The sequence below is a fragment of the Homarus americanus genome, unplaced genomic scaffold (assembly GCF_018991925.1).
Source record: "Homarus americanus isolate GMGI-L3 unplaced genomic scaffold, GMGI_Hamer_2.0 scaffold48252, whole genome shotgun sequence".
Lineage (NCBI taxonomy): Eukaryota > Metazoa > Arthropoda > Malacostraca > Decapoda > Nephropidae > Homarus > Homarus americanus.
Window position 1 is genome coordinate 15,217 of NW_024755358.1, and position 12,637 is coordinate 27,853.

At 52.0% G+C, this 12,637-nt stretch overlaps 1 pseudogene; it reads right to left on the bottom strand.

Moving 5' to 3' along the window:
* Nucleotides 1-12,637, bottom strand: part of LOC121856516 — a 35,384-nt pseudogene that overhangs the window by 5,090 nt on the left and 17,657 nt on the right.

Consider the following 12,637-nt stretch of genomic DNA (forward strand, 5'->3'; position numbering starts at 1 on the left):
CTAGCGGTGACATTACCACCTGAAATTAATAGCTGTAATTAATAGCTGTCGTGTTACTATTACCAGACGAACTAGCGAGTGACATTACCACCTGAAATTAATAGCTGTCGGGTTACTATTACCACATGAACTAGCTGTAATTAATAGCTGTATTTTGGTAGATGATAAAATGTTTGTCTTATCCAGAAGGCGAGAAGCCATAACTCGGTTAACGAAGGTCGTATTTACAGGTTCGTTACAAGTGATCTATGGTGAAATTAATTAATAAACTCATTGTACCAGTGGAGGTTGATAGTTCGCTCCCGCCCTTAATGGAACAACATCGACCCCTAGTTAGTGATGCTTAGGGATTAAGTGCCTATTAGATAAGGTTATTAACAGCTGTGTTTATTGAATGATAACCTAACCAACCCCTAACCTAACCAAACCCTAACCTAACCTAACTACATACCAGCACCTTCTTACCTGTATAGTGTCCAATGGAGCTTCAGTGACTGGGACCACATCACTCGATCCACTGCAATGTACGAGATATCATTTAATCTGGGGCCTCAAGAAACCTTTTTAAAATCTGGTGTAATAATCTGGAGCCCAGAAACCTTAAAATCTGGTGTGTAATAATCTGGGGCCTCAAGAAACCTTTTAAAATCTGGTGTAATAATCTGGGGCCTCAAGAAACCTTTTAAAATCTGGTGTAATAATCTGGGGCCCCAAGAAACCTTTTAAAATCTGGTGTAATAATCTGGGGCCCCAAGAAACCTTTTAAAATCTGGTGTAATAATCTGGGGCCTCAAGAAACCTTTTAAAATCTGGTGTAATAATCTGGGCCCCAAAAGTAAAATAACTCAATTATACCTACGTCAAAAATGTGAAAATAGACGAAGATTTTTTTTATGTTCGGGTTAAGTCAAGTAATATGAGGTACTGTTGAACCTACTGAGCTGTTATTAGTATTGTTATTATTGTTGATATTATTGTTATTATTATTGTTATTATTATTATTATTATTATTATTATTATTATTATTATTATTATTGTTATTATTATTATTATTATTATTGAATTTTCCAGAGATCTTAAACGATCCTCCTCAAAGGGTTAAACCACCACCGCCAGGTCACACTTACTCGAGACCAGCGACGCCCTCAACGACCAAGTCATCGCTCGTTAAAGTCCCAGTCTTATCAAAACAACAGATGTCGATTTTTCCGGCAAACGGGATGCGGAACGGCTCGGTGCAGTAGACGAACAGCTTGGAGAGTGACAGTAACGATGTGTTAACTGCCAGGGACAGCTCTATGGGTAGTTCAGGTGGGACTACCGAGGTCAGGATCAGTGTACACTCCAGGAAGAGCTATGCGGTTCCTGTTGGGTCTTCCGTGCCTGTAACGACAATGAGGGTAGTTAAACCAAGTGATAACGATGATTAGGGTAGTTAAACCATGCGATAATGATGGTTAAGGTAGTTAAACCAAGTGATAATGATTAGGGTGGCTAAACCAAGTGATAACGATGATTAGGGTTGTTAAACCAAGCGATAACGACTATTAGGGTAGTTAAACCAGACAGATTAATGAAACAATTATCTTCACTATGAAACAATAGTCTACATCCACATTATCCATACAGCATATTCACTCCTACAATAACCTATGGTGTACAGTCCCCTTCACTAGTGTGTTTACAGGGGCTGGTCCTTATAGCCTAGGTACAGTCCCCTTCACTAGTGTGTTTACAGGTGCTGGTCATATAGCCTAGGTACAGCCCCCTTCACTAGTGTGTTTACAGGGCTGGTCATATAGCCTAGGTACAGTCCCCTTCACTAGTGTGTTTACAGGGGCTGGTCATATAAGCCTAGTTACAGTCCCCTTCACTAGTGTATTTACAGGGGCTGGTCATATAGCCTAGGTACAGTCCCCTTCACTAGTTTGTTTACAGGGGCTGGTCATATAGCCTAGGTACAGTCCCCTTCACTAGTGTGTTTACAGGGGCTGGTCATATAGCCTAGGTACAGTCCCCCTTCACTAGTGTGTTTACAGGGGCTGGTCATATAGCCTAGGTACAGTCCCCTTCACTAGTGTGTTTACAGGGACTGGTCATATAGCCTAGGTACAGTCCCCCTTCACTAGTGTGTTTACAGGGGCTGGTCATATAGCCTAGGTACAGTCCCCTTCCCTAGTGTGTTTACAGGGGCTGGTCAAACAGCCTAGGTACAGTCCCCCTTCACAAGTGTGTTTACAGGGGCTGGTCATATAGCCTAGGTACAGTCCCCTTCACTAGTGTGTTTACAGGGGCTGGTCATATAGCCTAGGTACAGTCCCCTTCACTGGTGTGTTTACAGGGGCTAGTCATATAGCCTAGGTACAGTCCCCCTCACTGGGTGTGTTTACAGGGGCTCGTCATATAGCCTAGGTACAGTCCCTTCACTAGTGTGTTCAGGGACTCGTCATATAGCCTAGGTACACTTCCTTCACTAGTGTGTTTACAGGGGCTGGTCATATAGCCTAAATTGCACTCCCTTCACTGGTGTGTGTTTACAGAGGGGCTCGTCATATAGCCTAGTACAGTCCCCTTCACTAGTGTGTTTACAGGGGCTGGTCATATAGCCTAGGTACAGTCCCCTTCACTAGTGTGTTTACAGGGGCTGGTCATATAGCCTAGGTACAGTCCCCTTCACTAGTGTGTTTACAGGGGCTGGTCATATAGCCTAGGTACAGTCCCCTTCACTAGTGTGTTTACAGGGGCTGGTCATATAGCCTAGGTACAGTCCCCTTCACTAGTGTGTTTACAGGGGCTGGTCATATAGCCTAGGTACAGTCCCCTTCACTAGTGTGTTTACAGGGGCTCGTTATATAGCCTAGGTACAGTCCCCTTCACTAGTGTGTTTACAGGGGCTCGTCATATAGCCTAGGTACAGTCCCCTTCACTAGTGTGTTTACAGGGGCTCGTCACTTATAGCCTAGGTACAGTCCCCTTCGCTAGTGTGTTTACAGGGGCTCGTCATATAGCCTAGGTACACTCCCTTCACTGAGTGTGTGTTTACAGGGGCTCGTCATATAGCCTAGAGTACAGTCCCTTCACTAGTGTGTTTACAGGGGCTCGTCATATAGCCTAGGTACAGTCCCCTTCACTAGTGTTTACAGGGGCTCGTCATATAGCCTAGGTACAGTCCCCTTCACTGGTGTGTTTACAGGGGCTCGTCATATAGCCTAGGTACAGTCCCCTTCACTAGTGTGTTTACAGGGGCTCGTCATATAGCCTAGGTACAGTCCCGTTCACTAGTGTGTTTACAGGGGCTCGTCATATATCCTAGGTACAGTCCCCTTCACTAGTGTGTTTACAGGGGCTCGTCATATAGCCTAGGTACAGTCCCCTTCACCAGCGCGTTTACAGGGGATCGTCATATAGCCTAGGTACAGTCCCCTTCACTAGTGTGTTTACAGGGGCTCGTCATATAGCCTAGGTACAGTCCCCTTCACTAGTGTGTTTACAGGGGCTCGTCATATAGCCTAGGTACACTCCCCTTCACTAGTGTGTTTACAGGGGCTGGTCATATAGCCTAGGTACAGTCCCCTTCACTAGTGTGTTTACAGGGGCTGGTCATATGGCCTAGTACAGTCCCCTTCAATAGTGTGTGTTTACAGGGGCTGGTCATATAGCTAGAGTACAGTCACTTCACTAGTGTGTGTTTACAGGGAGCTGGTCATATAGCCTAGGTACAGTCCCTTCACTAGTGTGTTTACAGGGGCTGGTCATATAGCCTGGAGTACAGTCCCTTCACTAGTGTGTTTTACAGGGGCTGGTCATATAGCCCTAGGTACAGTCCTTTTTACAGGAGCTGGTCCATAGCCTAAGTGCAGTCCCTTCACTAGTGTGTTTACAGAAGCTCGTCTAGCCCCTGTCCATGCTAACCTCCCCACTCACTCATTTACACCCCAAGCTGGATCTGTCCAGCTGCCACTCCTCATCAAGCTGGATCTGTCCAGCTGCACTCACTCGTTACACCCCAAGCTGGATCTGTCATGACTGCCACTCACTCATTACACAAGCTGGATCTGTCATGACTGCCACTCTCGTTACACCCCAGCTGGATCTGTCATGACTGCCACTCACTCGTTACACCCCCAAGCTGGATCTGTCATGGCTGCCACTCTCCCGTTCTTAAGCTGGATCTGTCATGACTGCCACTCACTCGTTACACCCCAAGCTGGATCTGTCTAGCTGCCACTCACTCGTTACACCCCAAGCTGGATCTGTCATGGCTGCCACTCACTCGTTACACCCAAGCTGGATCTGTCATTGCTGCACCCTCTCGTTACACCCCAAGCTGGATCTGTCCAGCTGCCACTCACTCGTTACACCCCAAGCTGGATCTGTCATTGCTGCCACTCTCGTTACACCCCAGATTCCACTCTCGTTACACCCAGCTGGTCTGTCATCTGCCACTCTCATTACACAGCTGGATCTGTCATGACTGCCACTCACCTCTACACCCCAAGCTGGATCTGTCATGACTGCCACTCACTGTTACACCCCAGCTGGATCTGTCATGGCTGCCACCACCACACACCCCAAGCTGGATCTGTCACAGCGCCACTCACTCCGTTACACCCCAAGCTGGATCTGTCATGACTGCCACTCACTGCTACTACCCCAAGCTGGATCTGTCATGGCTGCCACTCACTCGTTACACCCCAAGCTGATCTGTCATGACTGCCACCACTGTTACACCCCAAGCTGGATCTGTCATGACTGCCACTCACTGCTACACCCAAGCTGGATCTGTCAATGACTGCCACTCACTGCTACACCCCAAGCTGGATCTGTCATGACTGCCATCACTGTTACACCCCAGCTGGATCTGTCATGACTGCCACTCACTCCTGCTACACCCCAAGCTGGATCTGTCATGGCTGCCACTCACCTACACCCCTGCTGGATCTGTCATGACTGCCACTCACCTGTTACACCCCAAGCTGGATCTGTCATGACTGCCACTCACTCAGCTACACCCCTAGCTGGATCTGTCTGCCACTACGACCCTTGCTGACTGCCACTCACTGTTACACCCCAAGCTGGATCTGTCATGACTGCCACTCACTGTTACACCCCAAGCTGGATCTGTCATGACTGCCACTCACCGTGCTACACCCTGCTGGATCTGTCATGACTGCCACCACTGCTACACCCCAAGCTGGATCTGTCATGACTGCCACTCACTCAACACCCCAAGCTGGATCTGTCATGACTGCCACCACCTCGTTACACCCCAAGCTGGATCTGTCATGGCTGCCATCACTCGTTCACCCCTGCTGATCTGTCATGACTGCCACCACTCGTACACCCCAAGCTGGATCTGTCATGACTGCCACCACTGTTACACCCCGCTGGATCTGTCATGACTGCCCTCACTCCCTTACACCCCAAGCTGGATCTGTCATGACTGCCACTACCAGTTACACCCCAAGCTGGATCTGTCATGACTGCCACTCACTCTGTTACACCCCAAGCTGATCTGTCATGACTGCCACTCACTCGTTACACCCTGCTGGATCTGTCATGACTGCCACTCACTGCTACACCCCTAGCTGGATCTGTCATGGCTGCCACTCACTGCTACACCCCAAGCTGATGCTGTTGCCACTCACTGTTACACCCTCAGCTGGATCTGTCATGACTGCCACTCACTGCTACACCCCAAGCTGGATCTGTCATGACTGCCACTCACCTGTTACACCCTAGCTGGATCTGTCGACTGCCACTCATCGTACACCCCAAGCTGGATCTGTCACGACTGCCACTCACTGCTACACCCCTAGTGGATCTGTCATGACTGCCACTCACTCGTTACACCCCAAGCTGGATCTGTCATGACTGCCACCTCACTGCCACACCCCAGCTGGATCTGCATGGCGCTGCCACTCACTGTTACACCCCAGCTGGATCTGTCATGACTGCCACTCACCTCGTTACACCCCAAGCTGGATCTGTCATGACTGCCACTCACTGTTACACCTCAAGCTGGATCTGTCATGACTGCCACTCACTGTTACACCCCAAGCTGATCTGTCACCACTCACTGCTACACTTCAAGCTGATCTGTCATGACTGCCACCACTCGTTACACCCCTAGCTGGATCTGTCATGGCTGCCACTCACTGCTACACCCCGCTGGATCTGTCATGGCTGCCACTCACTCGTGTACACCCCAAGCTGGATCTGTCATGACTGCCACTCACTGTTACACACCCCAAGCTGGATCTGTCATGACTGCCACTCACTGTTACACCCCAGCTGGATCTGTCATGACTGCCACTCACCGTTACACCCCAAGCTGGATCTGTCATGACTGCCACCACTGCTACACCCCAAGCTGGATCTGTCACGACTGCCACTCACTCGTTACACCCCAAGCTGGATCTGTCATGACTGCCACTCACTGCTATAACTCCCTAGCTACCCACCACCACTGCTACACCCCTAGCTGGATCTGTCATGACTGCCACCACCGTTACACCCCTAGCTGGATCTGTCATGACTGCCACCACTCTGCTACACCCCAAGCTGGATCTGTCGCGACTGCCACTACCTGTTACACCCAGCTGGATCTGTCATGGCTGCCACTCACTGTTACACCCCAAGCTGGATCTGTCATGCGACTGCCACTCACTGCTACACCCCTGCTGGATCTGTCATGGCTGCCACTCACTGCTACACCCTCAAGCTGGATCTGTCATGACTGCCACTCACCCGTTACACCCCTAGCTGGATCTGTCATGACTGCCACTCACCTCGTTACACCCTAGCTGGATCTGTCAGCTGCCACCACCTGTTACACCCCAAGCTGGATCTGTCATGACTGCCACTCACCCCTGTTACACCCTGCTGGATCTGTCATGACTGCCACTCACTCGTTACACCTTAGCTGGATCTGTCATGACTGCCACTACTGCTACACCCCTAGCTGGATCTGTCATGGCTGCCACCACTGTTGCTACACCCCAGCTGGATCTGTCATGACTACCACTCACTGTTACACCAAGCGATCTGTCATGACTGCCACTCACTGTTACACCCCAGCTGGATCTGTCATGACTGCCACTCACTCGTTACACCCTGCTGGATCTGTCATGACTGCCACCACTCTCAGACACCCCAAGCTGGATCTGTCATGGCTGCCACTCACCGTTACACCCTAGCTGGATCTGTCATGACTGCCACCACTGCTAACACCCCTAGCTGGATCTGTCATGACTGCCACTCACCAGTACACCCCAAGCTGGATCTGTCATGACTGCCACTCACCGTTACACCCCAAGCTGGATCTGTCATGACTGCCACTCACTGTTACACCCTTAGCTGGATTCCTCAGACTGCCACTCACTCATACCTTAGCTGGATCTGTCATGACTGCCACCACTGCACACCCCTGCTGGATCTGTCATGGCTGCCACTCACTGCACACCCCTAGCTGGATCTGTCATGACTGCCACCACTCGTACACCCCAAGCTGATCTGTCATGACTGCCACCACTCACACACCCCAAGCTGGATCTGTCATGACTGCCACTCACTCGTTACACCCCAAGCTGGATCTGTCATGGCTGCCACTCACTGCATACCCCTAGCTGGATCTGTCATGACTGCCACTCACTGCACACCCCAAGCCGGGATCTGCCACTCACTGCTACACCCCAAGCTGGATCTGTCATACCACCCACCTCAGACACCCCTGCTGGATCTGTCATGACTGCCACCACCTGTTACACCCCTGCTGATCTGTCATGACTGCCACTCACTGCTACACCCCAAGCTGGATCTGTCATGGCTGCCACTCACTCGTACACCCCAAGCTGGATCTGTCATGACTGCCACCACCTGTTACACCCCTAGCTGGATCTGTCATGGCTGCCACTCACTCGTTACACCCTGCTGACTATGACTGCCACTCACCTTTACACCACCCTGCTGGATCTGTCATGGCTGCCACTCACTCGTTACACCCCAGCTGGATCTGTCATGGCTGCCACTCACCTGCTACACCCCAAGCTGGATCTGTCATGGCTGCCACTCACTGTTACACCCCTAGCTGGATCTGTCATGACTACCACTCACTGATTACACCCCCAAGCTGATCTGTCATGACTGCCACCACTACACCCTGCTGGATCTTCGACTGCCACTCACTGCTACACCCTGCTGGATCTGTCATGCTGCCACTCACTGCACACCCCAAGCTGGATCTGTCATGACTGCCACTCACTGCTACACCCCAGCTGATCTGTCATGGCTGCCACCACCTGCACACCCCCAAGCTGGATCTGTCATGACTGCCACTCACCTCGCACACCCTGCTGGATCTGTCATGGCTGCCACTCACTCGTTACACCCTCAAGCTGGATCTGTCATGACTGCCACTCACTGTTACACCCGCTGGATCTGTCATGACTGCCACTCACTGCTACACCCGGATCTGTCACACGCCACCACTCACACCCCAAGCTGGATCTGTCATGACTGCCACTCACTCTCGTTACACCAAGCTGGATCTGTCATACTGCCACTCACCTGCTACACCCCAAGCTGGATCTGTCATGACTGCCACTCACTCGTTACACCCCAAGCTGGATCTGTCATGGCTGCCACTCACTGTTACACCCCTAGCTGGATCTGTCATGGCTGCCACTCACCTGTTACACCCCAAGCTGATCTGTCATGACTGCCACCACTCGTTACATCCCAAGCTGGATCCGTCATGACTGCCACTCACTGCACACCCCAAGCTGGATCTGTCATGACCACCACTCATAACCCCTAGCTGGATCTGTCATGACTGCCACTCACTCGCACACCCTGCTGGATCTGCCTGCGACTGCCACCACTGCACACCCCTAGCTGGATCTGTCATGGCTGCCACTCACCTGTTACACCCCAGCTGGATCTGTCATGACTGCCACCACTGCTACACCCCAAGCTGGATCTGTCATGACTGCCACCACTCGCTACACCCCAAGCTGGATCTGTCATGACTGCCACTCACTCGTTACACCCCTAGCTGGATCTGTCATGACTGCCACCACTGCTACACCCCAAGCTGATCTGTCATGACTGCCACTCACTGCTACACCCCAGCTGATCTGTCATGGCTGCCACCACCGCATAACCCAGCTGGACTGTCATGACTGCCACCACTGCATACCCCTAGCTGGATCTGTCATGACTGCCACTCACTGCTACACCCCTAGCTGGATCTGGTTACATGCCACTCACTGCTACACCCCTAGCTGGATCTGTCATGACTGCCACCACCGTTACACCCCTAGCTGGATCTGTCATGACTGCCACCACTGCACACCCCTAGCTGGATCTGTCATGGCTGCCACTCACTGTTACACCCCTAGCTGGATCTGTCATGACTGCCACTCACTGTTACACCCCTAGCTGGATTCGTCACTGCCACTCACCTCGTTACACCCCTGCTGGTCTGTCATGACTGCCACTCACCGTTACACCCCGCCGGATCTGTCATGGCTGCCACCACTCGCTACACCCCCAGCTGGATCTGTCATGACTGCCACTCACTGCTACACCCCAGCTGGATCTGTCATGACTGCCACCACCGCTACACCCCAAGCTGGATCTGTCATGACTGCCACTCACCCTCGTTACACCCCTAGCTGGATCTGTCATGACTGCCACCACTCGTTACACCCCCAGCTGGATCTGTCACGAGCGCCACTCACTGCTACACACCCTGCTGGATCTGTCATGACCCACTCACTCGTTACACCCCTGCTGGATCTGTCATGGCTGCCACTCACTCGTTACACCCTAGCTGGATCTGTCATGACCCACTCACTCCTGTTACACCCCTAGCTGGATCTGTCATGACCCACTCACTGCTACACCCTAGTTGATCTGTGCTGCTGCCACTCACTGCCACACCCCCCAAGCTGGATCTGTCATGACTGCCACTCACTGTTACACCCCTAGCTGGATCTGTCATGACTCCACTCACTTCACACCCTACGGATCTGTCATGGCTGCCACTCACTGCTACACCCCCAAGCTGATCTGTCATGACTGCCACTCACCTGTTACACCCTAGCTGGGTCTGTCATGACTGCCACTCACCTCGTTACACCCCAGCTGGATCTGTCATGGCTGCCACTCCACCTGTTACACCCCTAGCTGGATCTGTCATGACTGCCACTCACTGTTACACCCCGCTGGATCTGTCATGGCTGCCACTCACCACTGTTACACCCCTAGCTGGATCTGGCTGCTGCCACTCACTGTCACACCCTGCTGGATCTGTCATGACTGCCACTCACCTGACACCCCAAGCTGGATCTGTCATGACTGCCACCACTCGTTACACCCCTAGCTGGATCTGTCATGACTGCCACCTGTGACACCCCTGCTGATCTGTCATGACTGCCACTCACTGTTACACCCTGCTGGATCTGTCATGACTGCCACCACTCGTTACACCCCTGCTGGATCTGCCTGACCGCTACCACACACCCTGCTGATCTGTCATGACTGCCACCACTCGTTACACCCCAAGCTGGATCTGTCATGACTGCCACTCACTCGCTACACCCCCAAGCTGGATCTGTCATGACTGCCACTCACCTGTTACACCCCAGCTGGATCTGTCATGACTGCTGCACTCACTGCTACACCCTGCTGGATCTGTCATGACTGCCACTCACTCGTTACACCCCAAGCTGAATCTGTCATGACTGCCACTCACTCTACACCCTCTAGCTGATCTGTCATGACTGCCACTCACTGCTACACCCTCAGCTGGATCTGTCATGGCTGCCACTCACTGCTACACCCCTGCTGATCTTCATGACTGCCACTCACTGCTACACCCCAAGCTGGATCTGTCATGACTGCCACTCACTGCTACAACCTCAAGCTGGATCTGTCATGGCTGCCACACTCGTTACACCCTCAAGCTGGATCTGTCATGACCACCACTGCTACACCTCAAGCTGGATCTGTCATGGCTGCCACTCACTCACATAACCTCAAGCTGGATCTTCATGACTGCCACTCACCGTTACACCCTAAGCTGGATCTGTCATGACTGCCACTCACTGCTACACCCAAGCTGGATTCACAAGCACTCACTGCTACACCCTGCTGGATCTGTCATGACTGCCACTCACCTGTTACACCCCAGCTGGATCTGTCATGACTACCACTCACTGCTACACCCCTGCTGGATCTGTCAGACTGCCACTCACTGCACACTAGCTGGATCTGTCATGACTGCCACCACTGTTACACCTCAAGTTGATCTGTCATGACTGCCACTCACTGCTACACCCCCAAGCTGGATCTGTCATGACTGCCACTCACTGCTACACCCTGCTGGATCTGTCATGGCTGCCACTCACTGCTACACCCCAAGTTGATCTGTCATGACTGCCACTCACTCTGTTACACCTCAAGCTGGATCTGTCATGACTGCCACTCACTGTTACACCCAAGCTGGTCTGTCATGACTGCCACTCACCGTTACACCCCTGCTGGATCTGTCATGACTGCCACTCACTGCTAACCCCAAGCTGGATCTGTCATGACTGCCACTCACTGCTACAACCTCTAGCTGATCTGTCATGACTGCCACTCACTGTTACACTTGCTGATCTGTCATGACTGCCACCACCTGCTACACCCCAAGCTGGATCTGTCATGACTGCCACTCACTGCTTACACCCTGCTGGATCTGTCATGACTGCCACCACCTCACACCCCAAGCTGGATCTGTCATAACTACCACTCACCAACACCCCTGCTGGATCTGTCATGACTGCCACTCACCTGCTACACCCCAAGCTGGATCTGTCATGACTGCCACTCACTGCTACACTTGCTGGATCTGTCATGACTGCCACTCACTGCTACACCCCAAGCTGGATCTGTCATGACTGCCACTCACTGCTACACCCTGCTGGATCTGTCATGACTGCCACCTCACCACACCCCTGCCGGATCTGTCATGACTGCCACTCACTGCTATAATCTCTGCTGGATCTGCATGACTGCCACCACTGCTACACCCCAAGCTGGATCTGTCATGACTGCCACCACTGCTACACCCTCAGCTGGATCTGTCATGACTGCCACTCACCAACACCCTGCTGGATCTGTCATGACTGCCACACTCACTGCTACACCCTGCTGGATCTGTCATGACTGCCACTCACTGTTACACCCCAAGCTGGATCTGTCATGGCTGCCACTCACCTGTTACACCCCTGCTGGATCTGTCATGACTGCCACTCACCATAATCTTCAAGCTGATCTGTCATGACTGCCACTCACTCAGCACACCCTGCTGGATCTGTCATGACTGCCACTCACTCATTACACCCTGCTGGATCTGTCATGACTACTGCCACTCACTGTTACACCCCTGCTGATCTGTCATGACTGCCACTCACTCATTACACCCTGCTGATCTGTCATGACTGCCACTCACTGCCATAACTCTCAAGCTGGATCACACTGCCACTCACTGCTACACCCTGCTGGATCTGTCATGACTGCCACCACTCGCACACCCCTGCTGGATCTGTCATGACTGCCACCACCTGACACCCCAAGCTGGATCTGT